Source organism: Ceratotherium simum, chromosome 6 (genome assembly GCF_057802395.1).
Source record: "Ceratotherium simum simum isolate JZ-2026a chromosome 6, ASM5780239v1, whole genome shotgun sequence".
Classification (NCBI taxonomy): domain Eukaryota; kingdom Metazoa; phylum Chordata; class Mammalia; order Perissodactyla; family Rhinocerotidae; genus Ceratotherium; species Ceratotherium simum.
The window spans coordinates 19,656,098-19,677,097 of NC_141905.1; the positions used below are offsets into that span (position 1 = coordinate 19,656,098).

General features: G+C 38.9%; 1 protein-coding gene and 1 pseudogene across 1 annotated transcript in view; one reads left to right on the top strand and one right to left on the bottom strand.

The window, feature by feature from the left end:
- DISC1 (DISC1 scaffold protein) overlaps positions 1-21,000 on the bottom strand; it is a 345,468-nt gene that overhangs the window by 115,368 nt on the left and 209,100 nt on the right. The gene's annotated exons all lie outside the window — the stretch shown is intronic.
- LOC101389512 (low molecular weight phosphotyrosine protein phosphatase pseudogene) lies at positions 16,660-17,143 on the top strand (annotated as a pseudogene).

Here is a 21,000-nt window from a genome sequence, read left to right on the forward strand (position 1 = left end):
AGAGTAAGACAGATGTATTTCTCCTAACTGAGGGTCCTACAAGATAATTGTAGGTAAAAATCGAACTTTAAAACCATCCTTGGATTTTACAAATGTAACACCAGCTCTGTATCAGTATTTACAAATACACATAGAACACATACGTGTATGCACAGAGCACCATGAGGGCCATGACCTCACTGCATTGGAATGCAACCATCAACAAGCTCCTCGTACCTGGAACACAACACAGAACTAGGAATTAAATCTGAACGGTCACTTAGGAAACAGTGGGGACGTCAGAGAGTTTGTGAACTTTGTTGACAGGCTCCCACGCAGCTGTCTGTTCTCTCTCACCACACATAAGTTTCTAAATCCACTTGGTTCTCCCATTTCTTAGGTCCTATCAGATGAAAACAAACAAAAGAGGAAAGAACTGAAATAGACAAGAACATTACTAGCACAAACATAGCTCATAGGCTGGATGGGGGGAGAGGGCAGAAAAAGGAAAATGACGAAGAGAATGCACAGCTCAAAACCCAGCCATCCCCGTGGCCACTTAATGACGGGGCCCACGGCCATGCTCCACTCCACAGACCCTGAGGACATTACTGTGCAGACAAAGTCACAAACTTGGAATCAGATGTTTCAGTTCTAATTCTAATTTTTGCTGTTACAAGTATAAGCACAAGTAATTTAGCCTCTTTGAATCTTAGCTTTCTCAATCATAAAATGAAGATAATCACGCTGCCCTTCCTGATCTTCATTTTGAGTATGAAAACAGTCTAAGAATTATAGTGTGATAATATATACAGCTGAAGAATATTATTTAATTAATAATTAGTATACGTAATATTAATCCTAAATCATCAAGAAGAGGTTAAATTATAGTCTGCGTCTGGAAAGCAAATACTTGTTTTTTGCAGCCGCGCAGGAAGGGTAGAGGGTAGAATCTCCGCTCATCTCTCCTGGGGCAGCCCCTGTGCTCCTCCAGCCCCAACCCCTCCCACCCCCACTCCTGTGCTGTCCCAGGCTTCCTCCAGCTTGCAGCCTGCTGGAGGAGGAAGCTACAAGAAGAGGAATAGGAAGGAACATGTGCGGTCCTGGTCTCCGTCTTCCTGTGTAACCTCAGGGAAGCGAACAAAGCTCTTAACTTCAATTTTCCTCAGTATAAACGTGGCTGCCTATGTGATTCTTAATTGTCCATTATCTTCTTTGGAGCCCACAGTACTACATGAAGCATCTTGGAAGCTCTAAAACACTCGTCAAATGTAAGAGAGATCCCTCTGATTCGTGTTATCCGAGGCATAAGGCAGTAACACATACCTGTACTTTCTTTAGGGATAGTAAGATATATTGTATTCAGTGAGAATGAAATACACCCGTTTTCAAATTCAATTTAATCTCAGTAGAACAGAAGCCTTTCAAACAATTAGAATTGTTCAGTAAAGCTGCAGGATAAAGATGGGATGATCCTTTATCAGGCATAACAGAAAGAAGTGTCCTTCGTGACGTGGAAGGATCCTGTGAACCCTAATACTTCCAACTCTTGAAGCTTTTTTTTTCACCCTGTTTTCAATGACTTAATGACCAAGTATTTGCATTTTAACATTATGATAATTCCTTATAGATTATCCATTTCCATTTCTATGTCACACACCAAAAGAGGGTGTGGATAACCCCACTAGTCATTGAGAAAAGGCACAATGGATTTCTGGCACAATGAAATCAATATACAAAGACAAATCCTGTGAAGATGCCAGTAGGTAGAGAGCAAGTACACAGAAACCTACCTACCAGTTCAAATGCTCACCGGGTGGGTGTCCCCTGGTAATCAACCTGTCTGACAGTGTTCAGCCACTACAACCAAACTGAATTCATCTTCTCAAAGAGAATAAATTCATCGTCCACAGTATTTGCATCGTTAATAAGAGCAATGGATTAAACACAGCTCTGGCAACTTGTCTAGACACAGGAAATATTGCAGATGTCCAAAGAAAAGAAGAATGTAGCATCAAATAAGAGGCCTCAGGTTAGAGGAAATATGCTTCTGTGGGTCACAGAAAGCATGCTGTGCCGTGCAAATACCACGTGGGAGACGTGGCAGAGATATGAGATCTAAGAACTCAGAATCCTTCTAAGAAATTGCGACCTGTTGAAACTATGATGCCCCGTTGGAGAATTCAGTTAGGTAACTTCCATTGAAAAACATTCTACTACTCTTTTCTCCCTCAACTAAAAATTCATGAAACTTCCTCTTGCTGCAGAGATTCTAAATTTTTTCGTGAAGAAGAGCTATTCTTTATAACTCTGTAAAAGCTGCTGATGAAGCTCCCCCAGGCGGTTTTCAGTGGTACAATCCCCCCCTTGTAGGAAATGCCCGTGGGCTGCTGTGAGGGGCAAGTAAAGATTCATGCCAACGGGTCCTGCCAGGATCCGCGGCTGGGTAATCCCTACAGTGACCTTCAGATAGAGTGGCTGAGAAGAGGGTTGTGCCTGGGCAGAGACTGTTAAGTGCCTCCCAGTATCCATTCTTCTCTCCATCTAGAATAGAGCTTTGAGCTGGGCTTCCCGGAACACATTTCTTGCCCTCCCTTGCAGCTAGCTGTGGCCACGTGACTAAGACCTGGACAAAGGGCCATAAGTGGAAGTGTCATTGGGAAGTTTCTGGGGTCCCTCCTTAAGGGACAGCATGCATATGCACCTTATGCCTTGTCTCTGCCTCTATCCTGCTGCCTAGATTATCCAGTTTCTATAGGTTGAAGCCACACATGAAGAAGCCAGGTAGCAGCAGCTTGGGTCCCTGAAACCGTGGGGCACCATGCCAGCCTGCACTGCCTACCTGTGTTTTCATGTGAGAGCAAAAAAAAAAATTCATGACTATTTTAAGCAACTATAAGTAATGATTATTTGAGATTTTCTGTCACAGTAGAACCTAATGCTCACGTAACGTCAAAAACAAGTAGGATTGAAGAGACAGCTTGAGGTGGGTATTTGGTCAATGTAACACATTGCCTCTTTAGGCAGAAGAATCTACACAATCTTACTAGAGAGAACATAAATGTTCTCAACTACCCACCCCTTGGTGCCTTACCTATTCCATCCTTCACTACCAGTCTTCTGTGGTTAAGCCAGGCTCCCGACCGCTATAGAGCAGTGTACACGATTCTCACACTCCTGCCTGGAATATTGTTTTCTCTCCACATAGACAGGCCTCTCCTTTTGTCTTTGCCAGCCAATACATATTGATCGGATCTTTCAAAACTTGGGACAGAGATGTAGTGTACCTGCAGTCACTTGTTTTCATCTGTTATTGTCCCATTCTCGGGGAAGCCACCCCCTGCCAGGTGTGACAAGGAGCAGATGACGAGCATGGCTCATGTCCCTAGTGATCCCAGGGATGGACATGCCACCCAAGATGAACCAGAGTCTTCCCTGAGATTGACATACAGGAATGGAAATGAAAAATTTTCCTTTCTGTGGTGGGGATGATAAGGCAGGGGATACAAGTTGGAGGCTGCCAACGGCCATCCTGACAGCCATTTTCCCTGTCGCGTGGTGTAACATGTTTGCAAAAGAAGCCAAGCAGAGCTGTAACACGACTACAGTTACCCACTCAAAAGTGATTTTCCCTATATAACCATCATTGGGGAGCAGTGTGCTTAGTTAAAATTAAAAAACTAAAAAAAAATAAAAAACAATAACAACTAGATTCCAGCTTCTCTTCAGAGAGGTTGCTAGAGGACACAATAGTGACCAGTGGAATAGAAGCATGAGCTACCGGCCAGGCTCGTGAGAAAGCTACATACTACAGAAGTAGACTCATCTAGCTCACTGTCTTCTCTCTGCCTGGAATACAGATGTAATACTGGAGGAGGGGCAGCTATATTGTGAATACAAGGACACAAGCAATGCTAGAGATGGCTGAGTGGAAAGATAGAAGGATCCTGAGTCTCAGGAAGTCATCTTGCCAGCCCTGGGCTGCTAGTCTCCAGGCTTCTTGTTACAAGACAAGTGTAAATCCTCAAATTCATTTGAGCCACTGTGTGGAGGCTTCTGTCACTTACAGCTGTGTGAAATTCCTAATCGATACAGAATTTGTTACCTGGAAGCAGGATGCTGCAAGAAACAGAACCAAAATGGAAATTGGCCAAGTGCAGATGGTGGAGCTTTGGGTGTGTGGCTAGAAATCTGGTATCTTGTGTTGTGTGGTGGCAAAAAGTGTGATGAAATTGTCACCTGTCACCTACTTTACTCTGGAAATGCTACTTGTCTGGAAACGCGTCTGTAACACCTTTAAGAAGGTGCCCACTGTCAGGTGCTGACCCCGCCCTTGCACACCCCTGAGAGTGACACCTCCTTAAATTCTATGTCCTAGGGGGTCTCACACACCACCCCCTAGTCCTGGCCTGCCATGCTGCAAGCAGAGAAGAAAGGAAGGAAATGCAGCCCTTCTAGGAGAGGCCCTCTGCCAAAAGCTTGCAATACAAATTGAGAGTCCCATAATTGGAGCCTTTTGAAAGGTCCAGTTTCTTCTCTAACCCAAAGTTAAGCATTAATAAGCATAAGCCATAAAATGGCAGCCTTAACAAGAGATAAACTGGTGCCCCACCAACCAGCCACAGGGAAAAGTTCTCTGGCAAAGATGGGACTACGGATATTGCCCTGGGGGAGGGTCAAATCACAGAAGTAAAAGACAACACTCTTCAGCTTAAAAAACTACATCCAGACAGAACGTTTGAATGCAGTTATTCACTCATGGGATAGACTAGAAAGAAATAAAACAGAAGCCCACTCATTTTTTTTCTATTTGTGCTTCCTTTTTTCTTCCCCAATACATACGCGGCTCATGTTTTGCCTTCAGGGAGTCAAATATAGTTAATAAACACAACCGCAATATCAGCCAAAAAGCACAGTGGAAAAACGTCAAGACACCATCTCACCTGAACAGCTTAGAGATTCTGCTTAATCTACCACTAAGCTTTAGGAGGCACAGCTCCCTCCCGGAGCTCAGCTATGGCTCTCTGGCAGACCAGAGTCAGCGTTTATATTGTTTTGTTTTGTTTTAGTCCTTGTTTTCACATACCATTGCAACTTCACTGGGGAGGGCATGTGTTCATCTTGAACTCACCCCACATCCCACTTGCGGGAAGCATCAGGAACCTAGAATATTTTACCATCTCCAAACCCATGCACGTGTAAGAGCCTTCAGTACTGGTAGAGATGCTAACCTCAAGATCAGGCCAAATAATTGGGCATTGTACCTGTGTCTCCACTGATTCCCAGATCAAAATTCATGCCCTCAATGAATTTATTTTAAACAATCACAAGTTTCAGAAAAGTTGCAAATACAGTACAAACAGCTTTTTTGTTTCCTGAACCATTTGAGAGTTGGTGACCTGATGCCCCTTCATTCCTAAATACTTCAGTGGATATTTCTTACAAACAAGAACATAACCACAAGACAATCACCAAAATCAGGAAATTAATACTGATAGATTACGACCATCTAATTCTCAGGAAATTTTGCCAAATGTCCCAGTAATGTCTTTTATAACAAAAGGATTCCCCACGCCCTTCAGAATCACAGCTGCATAGAGTTCTCAGGTCTCTTTAGCCTCTTTCAGGATGGCATGGTTCTTTGGTCTTCCCTTGACTCTCATGTCCTGGGCACTTCTGAAGATGACAGGCCAGTTATTTTGTAAAATGTTCCTCCATTTGAGTTTGTCTGTTGTTCCCTCATGATTAGATTCAGGTTTGCTTTTTGGTGGGAATATCACAGATTCTATGTCATGTCCTTCTCATTGCTTCCTATCAGGTGGCACAGGATTTCAATTTGGCAGTTACTGATTATGTCAACTTTGACCACATGATTGTGATGGGCTCTGCTGGACACCTCTACCCTAAAGCCACTCTTTTCATCTTTGTATTTATTATTTAGAAGGAATGTAATTGAAACTACATAAACATCCCATTCCTCATGAAGCTTTCAGTGTCTTTATTTGTATGTATGTGGAATCTCTCTTTTCTATTTTATTCTTGGGTTATAATCCACTTATATCATCTTCATTTATTTTGATGCTCAAATTACACTCAGTTTGGCCAATGGGAGCCCATTCAAGCTGAATTCTGGGTCCTATTGCCATGTCCCACCATTCTTTGACCTCTTCCTTGCTTTCCATTGCTAGCATGTTCCAGGCCCACCTTCTGGCTTTCCCTGACTGTACTTAGCAATTGCTCCAAAGAGACCTGCTTCCTCTCAGCGTAAAAAGGTATTTAGAAGCCAAGAGCTGGATTCTGGATATGTTTCCTGCTGTCAGGGTGTCAATGCTCCCAGGCTTTCTCAGTGACAGAGCTGAAAGATCTCTAGAGGAATGCATGTGTATACACACACATTTACCTTGGAATTTCTGTGTCTATCTATGCAGATTGAAAACTCAGTTCACAATGATTCCTCCAGTTTTGCTCCAATACCACAAGGTTTCCTCTAGTTTTCTCCCTATTCGTATTTGTAACTCCCTTCTTCAACAACGAGAGACTGAGCTTCTAGAAGGGACATCACAGAAGGAACACTGTAGCTTCCCCATCAGGGATGCCTGCTTGCTCCACCTCTTCAAATGTCTTTAGGACCAAGTTTTTCAAGAAGGGAAGGGAGGGAAAAGAAAGAGGAAGACCTCCAATGAATATTTGAGGAAAATATAATGTTAAAGTCCAGCCTGCAACAACGTGTGACTGTTAATCCCTAAAATCATTTTTGAGCCCCAAACTTGTACCCACAGGACAAGCAAAGCCTCCAATCCGATACCTACCTCAATGCTGCCATAGATGGTAAAAGATTGGGCAGAACCAATGATCGAGGAGGAAAGAGTACCCGGGAATTCCCTCCTTGCAGGGGCCAGAGTCCTCACCCCACACGGCCTGAATGACCATCCCCTCTTGCCTGCACTATTGCAGTAACTGCATCTGTAGCCCTTTCTACCCCCAGCTTGACTCTCTATAGTCTAGTATTCATGACAGCAACAGTCTTTTAAAACCTGAATCAGATCATGTCACTCTTCTGTTGAAAACTCTGAAATGGTTTCCCATCTTAATCAGAAAAGTTTTAACATACTATTATACAGAACCCTATATGAACTGTCCCCTTTTTCCTCCCTGTTCTCATCTCCCACTGCCCTCCCCTCATTGAGTGTCTCCCACACAGGCCTCCTGGCAGCTCCTCAGATGCCAGACATACTCTGGTCTCAAGGCTTTTGCTGTTTCCTCTGTCTGGAAAATACCTCCACAGAATCCACACTGTTTCCCTACTCCTTTCATTCAAGTCTCTGCTCAAATGTCACCTTATCAGAAAGGCCTTCCCTGACCAAACAATCTAAAATAGAACTACACGCACACATGTGTACACACACACACACACCACTCCTATGCCCTGAGGCTGATTTTTCTTCTTGGTACTTAACACCACTCACATATTATGTATTTATTGTTCATTTGTTTGTCTGTCTTCCTCCATATCTGGCTATAATCTTATAGGCTCCATGACTATAATTGATTGAATTGTGTCCCCAAAAAAGATATGTTGAAGTCCTAACCCCCAGGATCTGTGAAGGTGACCTCATTTGGAAATAAAGTCTTTGCACATGTAATTAGTCAAGTTCCAATGAAGCCATACTAGATTAGGGTGTACCCTAGTCCAATGATCAGTGTCTTCATAAGAAGAGGAGAGGATATGCAAAGACACAGAGATTCACAAGGAAGAAGACCATGTGACGATGGAAACAGAGATTAAAGCAGTATGTCTACAAGCCAAGGAATGCCAAGGATTGCCTGCAACCACCAGAAAGTAGGATGAGGCAGGGAAAGATTTTTCCATACTGCCTTCGGAGGGAGCATGGCCATGCTGACACCTTGCTTTCAGAATTCTAGCCTCCAGAACTGTGAGAGAATAAATTTCTCTTTGTGGTAATTTGTTAGGGCAGCCCTAGGAAACTAATATGACTGTCCATATTTTATCACTATTGTGTCTCCAACTGCTTAGAACAGTGCCTGCTACACACTAGGCAGTAAAAATATAATTGTTGTATGCATAAGTGAACAACTTTCAAAACTATCTTGTCACCCATCGATATCATCAATTTATCTAGGGCTACTGCTAGCCTACATGGTACCTACATCCTGCATTTATGCAAATTAGAAAGAGGTGCCCTTCTTCAAGACACTTCACTTATTTTTGTTGAAAAGTTTCCATACATACTGATTTTATTAGGATGGGACTTAATATAGATAATAAATATAATATGATTAATAATGATAATATACATGATAAGGATAACAAATATTCAATGTGACTGGCATCCCATGAGATGTGGGACTCTTGTTCACTGTACAGCCTGCACAGCCATACACAGTGGCCCTGATATAGGTCAATCTCCATTCATTCAAGTACTTAGGTAGGAATCAGAATTCAGGTATAAGATGTAGGGCAAAGGCAACAGCAAGCCACACCCTTTCTTCTCCAGTCACTCTAAGGGAGAAAATAAACATGGAATAACCTAAGAACAATATGAAAGCAATACACAGCACGATTAAATACATGATAGAGTTTGGAAAGTAAATGTGCAGGTGAACAAGAACAAAGGATCAGAAGACGAGGGCATCATTGCATTTAGGTCAGAAGAAGAACTACTACTCATCGGTGTCTGCCATGTGCCAGACAAACCTCGCTCCGCTGAAGGTACACAGAGCTCTGTGGACTGAGGCTCACAACACTCCTGGGCTCCAGGGCTCCCTGCAGTGAAGAGCAGTCAGGTGTAGTAACCTGCCCAAGATCAGGGAGCTAGGAAGTGGCAACACTGACATATAACCTGGATCTACCTGGCTATAAACCCCACACTTGTCATGTGTCATGCTGCCATCTTTGAGCAAATTTTAAGGAAACCAGAAGCAAGTAAAGTCAGTGAAATGGAGTTTTTTCCAAATTAAGTGTACTCAAACTTCAGTTCTAAAGAAGAAAAATAGCAGGTATATGGCACTTTTCCATCTACTAATTACCCACATATACTATATCTAACTAAATTCTGAAATTAGTTTTTATCTCATAGCCAGTTTGAAGATAGGCCGGCAATTTGCTGCATGACTTAATATACACGATTGTAAGTAACACAGTTTTAGAACTATCTGTGGCAGTTACCACAGTTGATTCACTCAAAACCACTCCAGCTCCCCTGAAACATATTTTCCTCTACACTAGAGAGTTAAAGCAAAGAACCACATTTCCCATACCCCCTTGCCATTAAGGTTCTGCCTGTGGTTGACCTCCACCTTGCTGCCACTCCCAGGTGAGACCAAGAAGGCGATAACCGACATCCAGAGGCAGCTGCCCCAGGCTCTTCCAGGAGCATGGTCAGAGGCATCGGGCATTTCTGAAGCTGCTGGGGCGTGATATTCTCTGTCTGGTGCCTGGGTCTGCGAGGTTCAACTAGCAGAGGGCAGCAGCACTCTCTGCCTGGGGAGGATGGGCATTCCTCCTGGCTATGTCACTTCCGGCCATGAAGCATCCAAGTTTGGTTCTCCGGACCTCGCAGAAATTTTGTAGCTAACTAATATCCTCTGAGAAATCTTTCTCAATGAGCTGGAGTACACTGTGTTGCCTGTATCTAAGAAAATATATCTATTTTTAAAATTCTTCAACTTAAACACTTTGGTAAATGAAACTAAAATTGCTCTGAATATTATCCTTAATTACTGTAGGCACTAGAAGATTACCAGTTTCCTTGTCTAATCTCCTTGCCCTCCAACTCTCACCCCAAGAGACCAGCAATAACATTGAAGAACTCTTTAAAAATGAACAAAATAAACTCTTCTGGCATGAGCCATTTTTGCAATTTTTGCAGAAGAGTGAGTGGCTCTTTGCAAGGCTTTATGAACAAACCATTGATTCTGTTCCTAACAAAGTAGCTAAAGGATGTGGCTCTATAAGGAAAAGAATGGATCACAAAGCTATAATTCTTTACCTGGTCATATTACCAGGTGACCTTGGGCAAGTCATTCAGCAAACTCATGCCCCAGTCTTATTTCTGAAGGACATAAATAAAGGTCTTCTATTACTGAAGCACTTAGGCCAATTAAAAGTACTATTTATAGACTTCTTTCAGTTATTTGACTGCACCTACTGGTGCTTGAGATAAAACTCATTTCCAGCAGACCAGTGATGGTATTTTTCCCTGACTGGAGAATGTTTGCCAGCCTGCCTATGGACGAAGAGAATGTGAGCTAGGATTTTTAGGAGTTTCAATGTCATCCCCTGTTGAGGGACCAAGAGGAAGAAGAAGATTACACTATAGTTCCTGCCAAAAACAGACATGAAAGGCAGCAGGGGGCAGGAGAAATTTAAATCCCAAACACAGCCTGGACTATTCGGAAGAAGGCATCTTGTGTTAATGCTGTAATAAATAAAATAATTTTATTTTCATTGCACAACTTCAGAAGCTTTTACTCTGGGAACAAAATCTTTATCCTAGATACACTAAAATCACTTATACATTCCTGTATAAACCATGAAAATCCAATAAATCTAGTCTTATACAGTAGGTGTCTATTTTCGGAAGCAGCAGAGGAGTAAGATGTATAAAATAACATAGAAAGTCTCTACGTTTGGTCACTGTGGACAAACCTATTTGGTGCTATATGTACAAAAAAAAAGTACATTTCTCTTTTATTGGCAATTACTGGAACATATGACAAACTCAACAGAAAACAATAGTCAAATGCTCATGCTTAGATACTAAAAATACACTGAGGTAATTGGGACTTTTTGTCTCTTATTTCAGCACTAGTGATGGTGATTATTAAATAATGTATAAAGAAATGAAACTTCAGGCTTTAATAGCGAAGGGAGCAAAGCTCTAAATAAATACTTATTGCTATAAGAGTAATTTCATCCTCAAAATTAATCAAACTATCCAAAATCAGATGCAGCATTTTAAAGGGAAAACTTATAGCCACACTGAATAACAAAAGAAAGGCATCGATCAAGTAGTAGACCAAGATCCTCCTGCACAGTTTGATTTTCCCAAAGTTATCTCACTGTTGATAAGAAGCAAGGGGCCAATGCAAGGAACCTCAAAATCTGTCAGGGGTCACACTCACCCCAAAGTAGCAGTTCTCAGAATGTCGTCCCCAGACCAGTACCATCAGTATCTCCTGAGAATTTCTTAGAAACGTACATTCTTAGACCCTACCCTACACCTATGAAATCAGAAGCTCCGAGGGCCAAGCAATCTGTGTTTTTAACATGCCTACCAGGTAATTCCAATACACACTGGAGTTTGAGAACCATTGCCCAAGAGGTTCAGATGGGGAGCATACAGCAGAATTCTATCCTTTTCCTGACTCCTTGGAAACTAGTCTGAAAATCCTCAGGACATACAAGCAGTTGGCTGCTTGTGGCTTCCTGATTGGGAAAGCCCACGCTGTATAGCCAGTGCTATGAGAATTTTTTTCGTAATATTTGTCACCTGGCCCTTCCATCTAGTCTAGTTATTTATTGATGTAGAATGGTCGGCAACTATTTCCAACTTTTCTTGTTGACTTTCAACATCAATCCACAAATTTTGTTTTGTTTTAAGCTGTTCTATTTACTCCAAAACTTTCCACAGTAAAGGAGTAAGAGTCCAGGTTTTTCTCTTCTTTGCCCTCCCTTGCAATTCAGCTGCAGAAAATCTGTGTTCAGTCAAAATATCCTTCCCACCAGTCACCCTGCCCTTTTTGGCCAAGCATGCCTCGTCTTCTGGACAAGCTGTCCAGTTGAGTGGATGGCAGTTCCTCCTGAACAAGGAAACAGTGGAAAAACAAGAACATGCAATTCTTTTTTTCTAGAATCAGTATGTTATTTTTTTTTTTTGATCCTAAGTACATAGACATGTATATGGTTGGATTATTATGTGTGACTGTAAGAAATCTTATTATTACCATTATTTAACATTTGCTGGAGGTCAAAGTCGTGACTGACCTAGTCAAGTATATATAGATTTAACCTTTTCTCTGCTCATACTCCTGTGTACATTTTATACTACTTTAATTGGTGACATCTTGCTATTTTATCTAATGTATATATACATTTCTCCATGATTCTATTAGAAGTTCCTTGAGGGCAGCAACCACACCTCCCACTTCTCCGGAGATAGAAATGCCCCTGTAATGAGAGTCAACAAACATTTGCTTATATATATTTAATCAAGTGCCCCCTCTCCCCCTTGCCCCAGGAACGAGCCTATAAAACCCTACTTCAGTGGTTTACCACTAGAAACTAGATTTTCTCTGATCTTAGGAAAAAAACAAAAAATAAAACACCCTTGGCTTAAGATAACCCTAAAGGAGCAACTGACAGATACAGCTGTATCTGTTCCTGAACATGCCAGTGATCGGGTGTGAAGTAAACAGGGTGTTACAACGCACGGGGGGCCGGGTTATTACACCAGCACACGGCGACCAGCTCAAAATCAGCCAATAACTTTGCTTTCAAGCACTGACAGCAGCCCAAGGCGGCAGACTCTACAATAACTGACTGCAAAATGTCACCGCAAAGAAGTTTTTCAGATGTTACAAATAGGCTGAAGGTTGTTGCAGAAAAAGGAAAAGGCAAAGAAAAGGACAATTTAGTCAGTGCTATATGAAAGAAATATTTTGGCCTTGTTCCATAAATGATAACTGAAATACTATCTGGACCAGTCAATTTATCAGGAGAAAATAAAACAGCCTGCCACTGCAACCCAGAGAGGAGAAAAATAAGTTTAAAACATGAAAAAGCTCCATTCATCTCAAAGAAAAGAAACAGTGACAAAGAAACTACAGCAGGGTTGACTATTAATCCAAGACCTTCTGTGATTCTGGCAGCAGCATGCCCAGGTCAGTTCACCAAGGTCTGGCTGCAATACGCCCTCCGTCTATCACAAGTGCCCTGCCCCACAGCCTCTGTCTGATGAAATTCCACACATCCTTCAAGATTTACTTCCCATATCACTTCCTCTCTGAAGTCTAGTGAAACCCTGCCAGGCAAAAGCAATCACCTCCCGCTTCCTGCTCCCACTGCGCTCCTGGCGTAGCATTGTGATTCTGGATCCCACATCAGTCAGTGATGCCAGAAGGGTGGGGACTATGCCTCGATCACCTTCGTTTTGCCCACAGAACCTGACAAAGGGCCTGGCACCTCGCAAGTCAGTCCTCAAAAAATCTTCTGTTGAATTGTTAAACTGAATTATAGAGAGTACTTCAACTCCTAGGGGTGGAAACTTTATTTGATGTATATTACAGGTGTAATATTTCTTGAACAACTCAGTGTGGGACACTATGTTGGTGCTTTACGTATCATGTTCTTTAATCCTCACATCAATCCTACGAGGAAGTGGTGTTCAGAGAGGTGAGGAAACCACGACACCGAGCTCCAAACCAAGTCTGACCGTGGGCATATTTTTCGTCCCCGCTCTGCTGTATGGCCACATGTGCCCCAGGCCACTTATACAACCTCTAACCTCTGTTAGCCTCAAAGTCTTCCTCTACAAAACTGAAATGATTATATTTTAGTGCTTTAGCTCACGTTCTACTGAATTTACTGAAGAAGGGAGAACAAGGAAAAGCAAAAACTAAAATGAAAAAAATGTTGCCCTTGACATATTTCTTTTCCAAAAGTTTCAGAAATGGCACCTAATCTGCATTTCCTGAAGGAATAGCTTTCAGTAGAAGCTATACCTTAGAGGTTTGTCCTGACCTTTACGAAGAGACAGCTTTAAAATGGGCAGATTTTTATACCAATTATTTAAACACTATATCCCTGTTGTAAAAGCCTGCCCAAGTCCCCAGATTCAGGGAAAATGCACAGAATGTCAGGTCACTGCTTCTGCAATGCCACACTCATGACCATTCCCTAAATGTTTTCCATGTAACTAGACCCCAGGTCACACCACACAAGTAATTGCATGAAAAATGATGATGGGGAGTTAGCTGTTAATAGGCACCATCGGTACAGCTGAAACTCCATAGGAAGTGGGAATAGGGTGGTAGAAAAGTTGCTGTGACCCAGTTCCAGACTTTTGGTCACATGACACCATTTCAGCCTGTATGATGGTAGAGAAACCCCAGAAAACAAATTATTATTGAATTGTTAAAATGAGCCACAAACTGTTTCATGTTTTAGGCAAGGATTGTGTATTTTAGAAGAATCACTGCACTGTGGGAAATGAACTTGAGAGCAGAGGTGTATGAAAGGCAAGAGTGAATGGGTAAAGACCAGCTCTCAGACTGCTGCAGTAGTCCAGGTAGAGGAGAATGACGCCCAGAGAATATAAAAAGATGGACAGCTTCCCAGTCATTTCATGAGACTTGGTCAATACCAAGACTGGAAAGGTAGTATGAAGAAACAAAGTTATAGATAATTTCGGTTATTAATATAGATGCAAAAATGCTTTAAAAATTAGTAAGAATGCAGCACAATATTAAAAATAATAGAGTTTATCCCAGGAAAGGGAACAATAACTTCATTTCAAAAACTTATTGATTTGGGTTTATAACAAATGTAGAAGTAAAAGAATGACAACAATAGCACAAAGGACAAGAGGGGAAATATATAAGTAAACCGTTGTAAAACTCTTACTATACATATATAAAATATATATATATAAAGTGGTATTATATATATAAACATGTATATTTATACATATAAAGTGGTATAATATTGCTTGCATGCAGACTGTGATAAGTTAAAGATGCGTAGTGTGAACCCTAAAGCAACCAGTGAAGAAAATAAAACAAAGTGGAATAGTACTAATCCAAGAGAAGAGAAAAAATGGAATACTAAAATATACTCAATTCTAAAGGAAGGCAGAAAATTATAAAAAATAAAAAATTACATACAGTTACAGTAGACATACTCAAGCATATTAATAATTACATTAACTATAAATGGATTAAAGATCCCTGTTAAAAGAGGAAACTGTCAATCTGGTTAAAAAAGTAATATCAAACTATACTATGTTTCCAAGAAATTCACTTTAACTATAGACACAGATAGGTTGAAAGTAAGTAAATGGAAAAAGATATATCACGCTAACACTAATCATAAAAAAGTGGGAAATTTGTCAAGAAGACTTAATCCTAAATATATATTTTAGAACAGCATGAAAATACTTGCATCAAAATACTTGAATAATAGAGCATTGAAATATATTATTTGAAAGAACTGAAAGGAGAAACAGACATATCCACAATTATAGTTGGAGATTCCAACACACTTCTCTCAATAATTAATAGGTCAAGTAGACATTAAATCAGTAAGGATAAAGATTTGAACACTATCAACCAAGATAACCTAATCAACATTTATAGAACACTACACCCAATAATCACAGAATTTACATTCTTTTCATGTGCACATAAAACATTACCCAAATAGACTATATGTTAGTCCATAAATCAAGTCTCAATAACTTCACAAAAGATTAAAATCATAAATCATACCAAGAATATTTTTTTAACACAACAGAATTAAATTAGAAAGCAATAACAGAAAGATATCTGGGAAATTCCCAGACATTTGGAAATTAAGCAATCTAGTTTCAAATAATTCATAGAGCAAAGAATAAATCACAAGGTAAATTAGAAAAAAATTTGACTTTAATGATAATAAAAACATAAAATTTGTAGGCCTTAACTAAAGCAGTGCTTAGAGCGAAATTGTAGTTTTAGAAAAGAAAGTTTAAAATCACTGATATAAGTGTTGACCTTAAGAAGGTAGAAAAAGAAGAGAAAATTAAACCCAAAGTCACTAGAAGTAAGGAAATAATAAAGATAGGAACAGAAGTCAACGAAATATAAAATGGAGAAACAACAGAGAAAAATTAATGAAACCAAAAAACTGGTTCTTTAAAAAGATCAATAAAGTTGTTAAAATCCTAGATAGATTGATCAAGCAAAAATTAGAGAAAACACAAAAAATTAAAGAAAACAGCATCAGCAAAAAAAAAAAAAAAAAAGAGTAGACATGTTACTATTGATCCTAAAGACATTAAAAGAATAATAAGGGAATATTATGAACAACTTTATGCCAATAAATTCAATAGCTTAAATGAAATAGAGAAGTTTCTTGAAGGGGCAAATTACCAAAAAAAATAATAATGACAAAAGAAATAGAAAATCTGAATAGTCCTATATCTATTAAAGAAATTGAATTTGTAATTTAAAAGCTTCTTTCAAAAACTCGAAAGTCAAGTGGCTTTACTGTTAAATATTATCAAACATTTAAGGAAGAAAAAATGCCAATCTTACAAAAACTTTCAGAAGAAGAGAATACTTCTCAAATAATTTTACTAGGGCAGCATAACACTGATCTAAAATACAGACCCATTTCTCTCATGAACATAAGCATAAAAATCCTTAACCAAATCAAATCCAGCAATATGTAAAAAACATAATATTTCATGATCAAGTATGGTTTATGCAGGAAACAATGTTATTTAACATTTGAAAATCAATCCAAGTAATTAACCATATTAACATAATAAAGGAAAAAAATAGACAAAATGGACTTTACCAAAATTAGAAACTATTACTCATCAAAAGACACTACTAAGAAAATGAACAGCAGAAAAGTTTGGATGTGGTCAGTGGATGTGTTTGTGTGCGCGTGGGGAGATGGACAAGCAGATACCCAAGTTGGTGCTGTTAACGTGTCTGGGTAACAGCTATCGATCACCCAGTGCAGAAGTAGTGTTCACAAAACTTGTAACGGGTCAAAATGTTTCAGATAATTGGAGGACAGACAGTGCAGTGACATCACATATGAAATAGGAACCCACCCCACCCCCCCAATTATTGAGGGCAGAACTACATGAAGAAGCACAGTATTCCTACGAATCACATTGCCCAGCAGATTACCAAAGAAGACTTTTCCACATTTAATTATATACTATGTATAGACGAAAGTGATCTGAGAAATCTGAATAGAAAATGTAATCAAGTTAAACACTGCAAAGCTAAAATTGAACTACTTGGGCGCTATGATCCACAGAAACAACATATTATTGAAGATCTCTATTATGGGAATGACTCCGACTTTGAGACCATCTACCAGCAGTGTGTGAGGTGCTGCAGAACCTTCTTGGACAAGGTTCGCTAATGCTGTGTCTACTCCTCGCCGCAGCCAACGGGGCTAGTCCCCACAGGCTCCGCATTTCTCAGTCCATGTGTCAAAATGTAATGACGTTCCATGGCTCAAGGCCACAGCTGTTTCTTCAGTTGACTGTTCTTATCTTAAAAAAATAATTGTAGATGGAAATCAGTTGCTGTGTTTCACAGAGGAATAAATAAAAATTTTTGATTCAGTTTACAGGGTACATTAAGAGTTCCTGGACTAGTTGAACCTCCCACTTTGCTCCAGTTACAAAAATAGGGGAACAAACAAAACAGTAGAACAACAAAATAGAACATAATGAAGTAAAACATCACTTTAAGGCCCAGGTCAATATCTGAGCCCATGGAGTCTTCTAAGTAATCTGCTTTACCTCTTCCCTAAGTTTGTGGACAGCTTGATGAGTACGCATGCCCTCTGTTCCCCAGCACTACCTCTCTACACCAGCGCCTTTCATCGAATAACAATACCCCATCCACAGGAGCTCACAACTAGATGAGAAGTGTTAATTCACACAGTGTTAATTCATAGTGCACAGTTGTATATTTAAAAGACAGGAAAAAGAGAAACACTTATGGAACTAATCTTTAACTAGTTCCTAGTTGTTGTGTATCTAATTTATCTCATAAGGAGGCAAGTTTATTTGTTCCCATCTGATCCACTTTGCCTCTGGAAATTTAATTATATCCAGAAAGAAGGATACTTGTATGCTGATTTATCTCATGGTCAGTTTGAGGAATATGTCTCCTTTTATATGCATACATAATGCAAATGTCAAATATAAATTAGCTTAGGTGGGAAAAAATAATTAAAAAGTTGGGAAAAGTTCTTTTATGTTGGAATGCTAAAATATTGACATGTTAATAAATATTCATTCATCAGTCCTTAATTTATAGGCAAATATAGGTAATTTTTGTGTACTTTGAGGTAATAATCTAAAATTCATATGAATATATATCAGAAAAGATTATTTTCAAAATAAACTGGAGAAATTATAAAAAGAAAAAAGAAAATGAAGAGGTAAGTCCCCAAAGTAGGAGAAAATATCTTTAATAAACATACCTGACAAAAGACTTGATTCCAAAATATATAAATAGTTCCCCCACAACTTAATAGTTAAAAGACAACCCAACAAAAAACTGAGCAAAAGATTTAAACAGGTACTTCTCAAAGAAAGGTGTATGAATGGTTAATAAACACATGAAAAAGTGCTCAATATCATTAGTCATCAGTACATAGCCACTAGGATGGCTAAAATAAAAAGGACAGACAACATCTAATGTTGATAATGATATAGAACAATTAGAATTCTCCAACATTGTTAGTAGAAATATAAAATGGTACAATTCTGGAAGTTTCTCATCAAGTTAAACATATGCCTGCACAATGACCCAGTAAGTACACTTTTAGATACTTACCCAAGTAAAATGAAAACACAAACAGACTTATGACAAGAAAGTTCATAGAAGCTTTAGTCATATTAGTCAAAAACTAGAAACAACTCAATGTCCATTAGCAGGAAAATGAATAAACTAATTATAGTGCATTCATATAATGAAATACTACTCAGCAATAAAAAAGGAATAAACTACTGATAACCACAACATGGATGAACCCTTAAAATATTATGCTGGATAAAAGATGACAGAGAGATAAGAATGTATACAGCATGATTCCATTTATCAGAGTTTCTAGAATAGGCAATACTTACCTGTATTAATAGAAATCAGACTAATATTTGTCTGGGCCAGGGAGTGGAGAGAATTAACTGTGAAGGACACCAGAGATCTTCCTGGGTGGAGGAGATGTTCTATAGTTTCACAGGGTATAAGTTACACAGATATAGGCATTTTTCAAAGCTCACCAAACTGTACACTTCAGATTTTACTGTGTGTAGATTATATTGTGAATATAAAACAAAAATTTAAATTATGGCTTTAATTCATCATTTCAATGTATTAAATGGAAAAATATATATATTCATCTTAAAGATGAATAAAAGCATTTGATAAAAATCCAATACCCAAAAAGCTCTTAGCATAAAAAAGAATTAAAGAAAACATCCTTAACCTAATAAGGTATCTTTCGGAACTGCAAATATCATTCATAATAGTGAAACCTTAGAATTTTACCTTTTAATATCAGATAAAAACCAAGAACGTCAGGTATTACTACATCTATTCAAAATAAGACAAGTGGGGAAAGCAATGAAAAGAATAAAGAATAGAAAGAAAAGAATGAAGTACCATTATTTACAAAGGATATGATTCCTACATGGAACATCAAAGAGAATCTATAAAAAACAAGACAATTCCAGCAAAGTTGCTGGAAACAAGATCATATAAAACACAGTGTAAAGCAACATAAACTAAATGGGATAAGCTTTTTTTAAGTTACCATTTATAACAGAAAAAAACCTTGAACTGTACATAGTATAAATGTAACAACCATGACAAAATTGTATAAATAATAAACAATATATGAGGGTAGCCATATGAAATGTTCATGAATGGAAAGGTCAATCATATAAATTTGGCTTTCCTCAAAAAAACTGAATATATAAGTCCAATGCAACCAAGTTAAAATCTCTATTTGACAAGTTGATCCTAAAGAGCCATGAATAGCCTAGACAATTTTGAAGGCAGAGGATGCTTAGCCGTGTATGTGGGGTGGGGGTGAGGGGGGGAGTTACGTCCTACCACATACCAAAACATATATAAACCATAAAGCTATAGCAATTAAACAGTGTGGTATTAGTGCAGAGAAAGACAAACAGATCAATAGAATAGTGTAACGACCTGTAAAAAGATGTACACACACACACTTCGAAATGGCACACAAATCAGTGGAGATCAGGATGCTATTGGGTATTCATATGCAAAAAGACAATATTAGATCCCTACTTCACGCCAAACACAACAATTAAGTTCCAGATGGAAATAAAAATATATATTTAAAAAAATAAATAAAAGTATAGAGCAAAACTTTAAAAATTAGAAGAAAATATAGAAGATATTGTATGATATTGGAGTAGGAAAGAATTTATTAAACAAGAAATAGAAGGAACAAACCATAAAGGAAAAGATAAAGTTGTCTAATTTAAAATTTAAGAATCTATGTGATGAAGACACTAGGAATAAAAACCAGACTATCCACAGAGCAAGATATGTGACATTAGTTTTTTTATAATATTTTCTTAATTTAAAAAAACTGAAAGATAAAAACAGAGGTCGATTTGAATCAAATGTAGTAAAACGTTAACATCTACAATAAATGGGTGTCTATTATGTCATTTTCTGTACCTTTCTATATTTTTGAAATATTTCATATTAAAAGTTAACAATTAAGTGTAATGAAATAAATTAGATATGAATATGTTCAGGGAGTGAAGTCTCTGATCACTATTATATGTTTCCTCTGGCTCCAAAAAGTGAGAGAATTCCTCGTTTCTGCTCCACGTGAGCAAACTCATCACGTTGTTCTCTAATTGCCAGTTTTTGTACTCATTTTCTCCAGTGGGTCACACAAGAGTGGGGACCAAGTCTCACCTGTTGTTTTTTTTTTTTTTAAGATTTTATTTATTTATTTTTCCCCCCAAAGCCCCAGTAGATAGTTGTGTGTCATAGCTGCACATCCTTCTAGTTGCTGTATGTGGGACTCGGCCTCAGGATGGCCGGAGAAGTGGTGCCTCGGTGCGCACCCTGGATCCGAACCTGGGCCACCAGCAGCGGAGCACGCGCACTTAACCACCAAGCCATGGGGCCGGCCCCAAGTCTCACTTGTTTTAAGACAGATTACATGATAACTTACCATCACCAGCATCCTCTCTAACATTTATAGTTCTA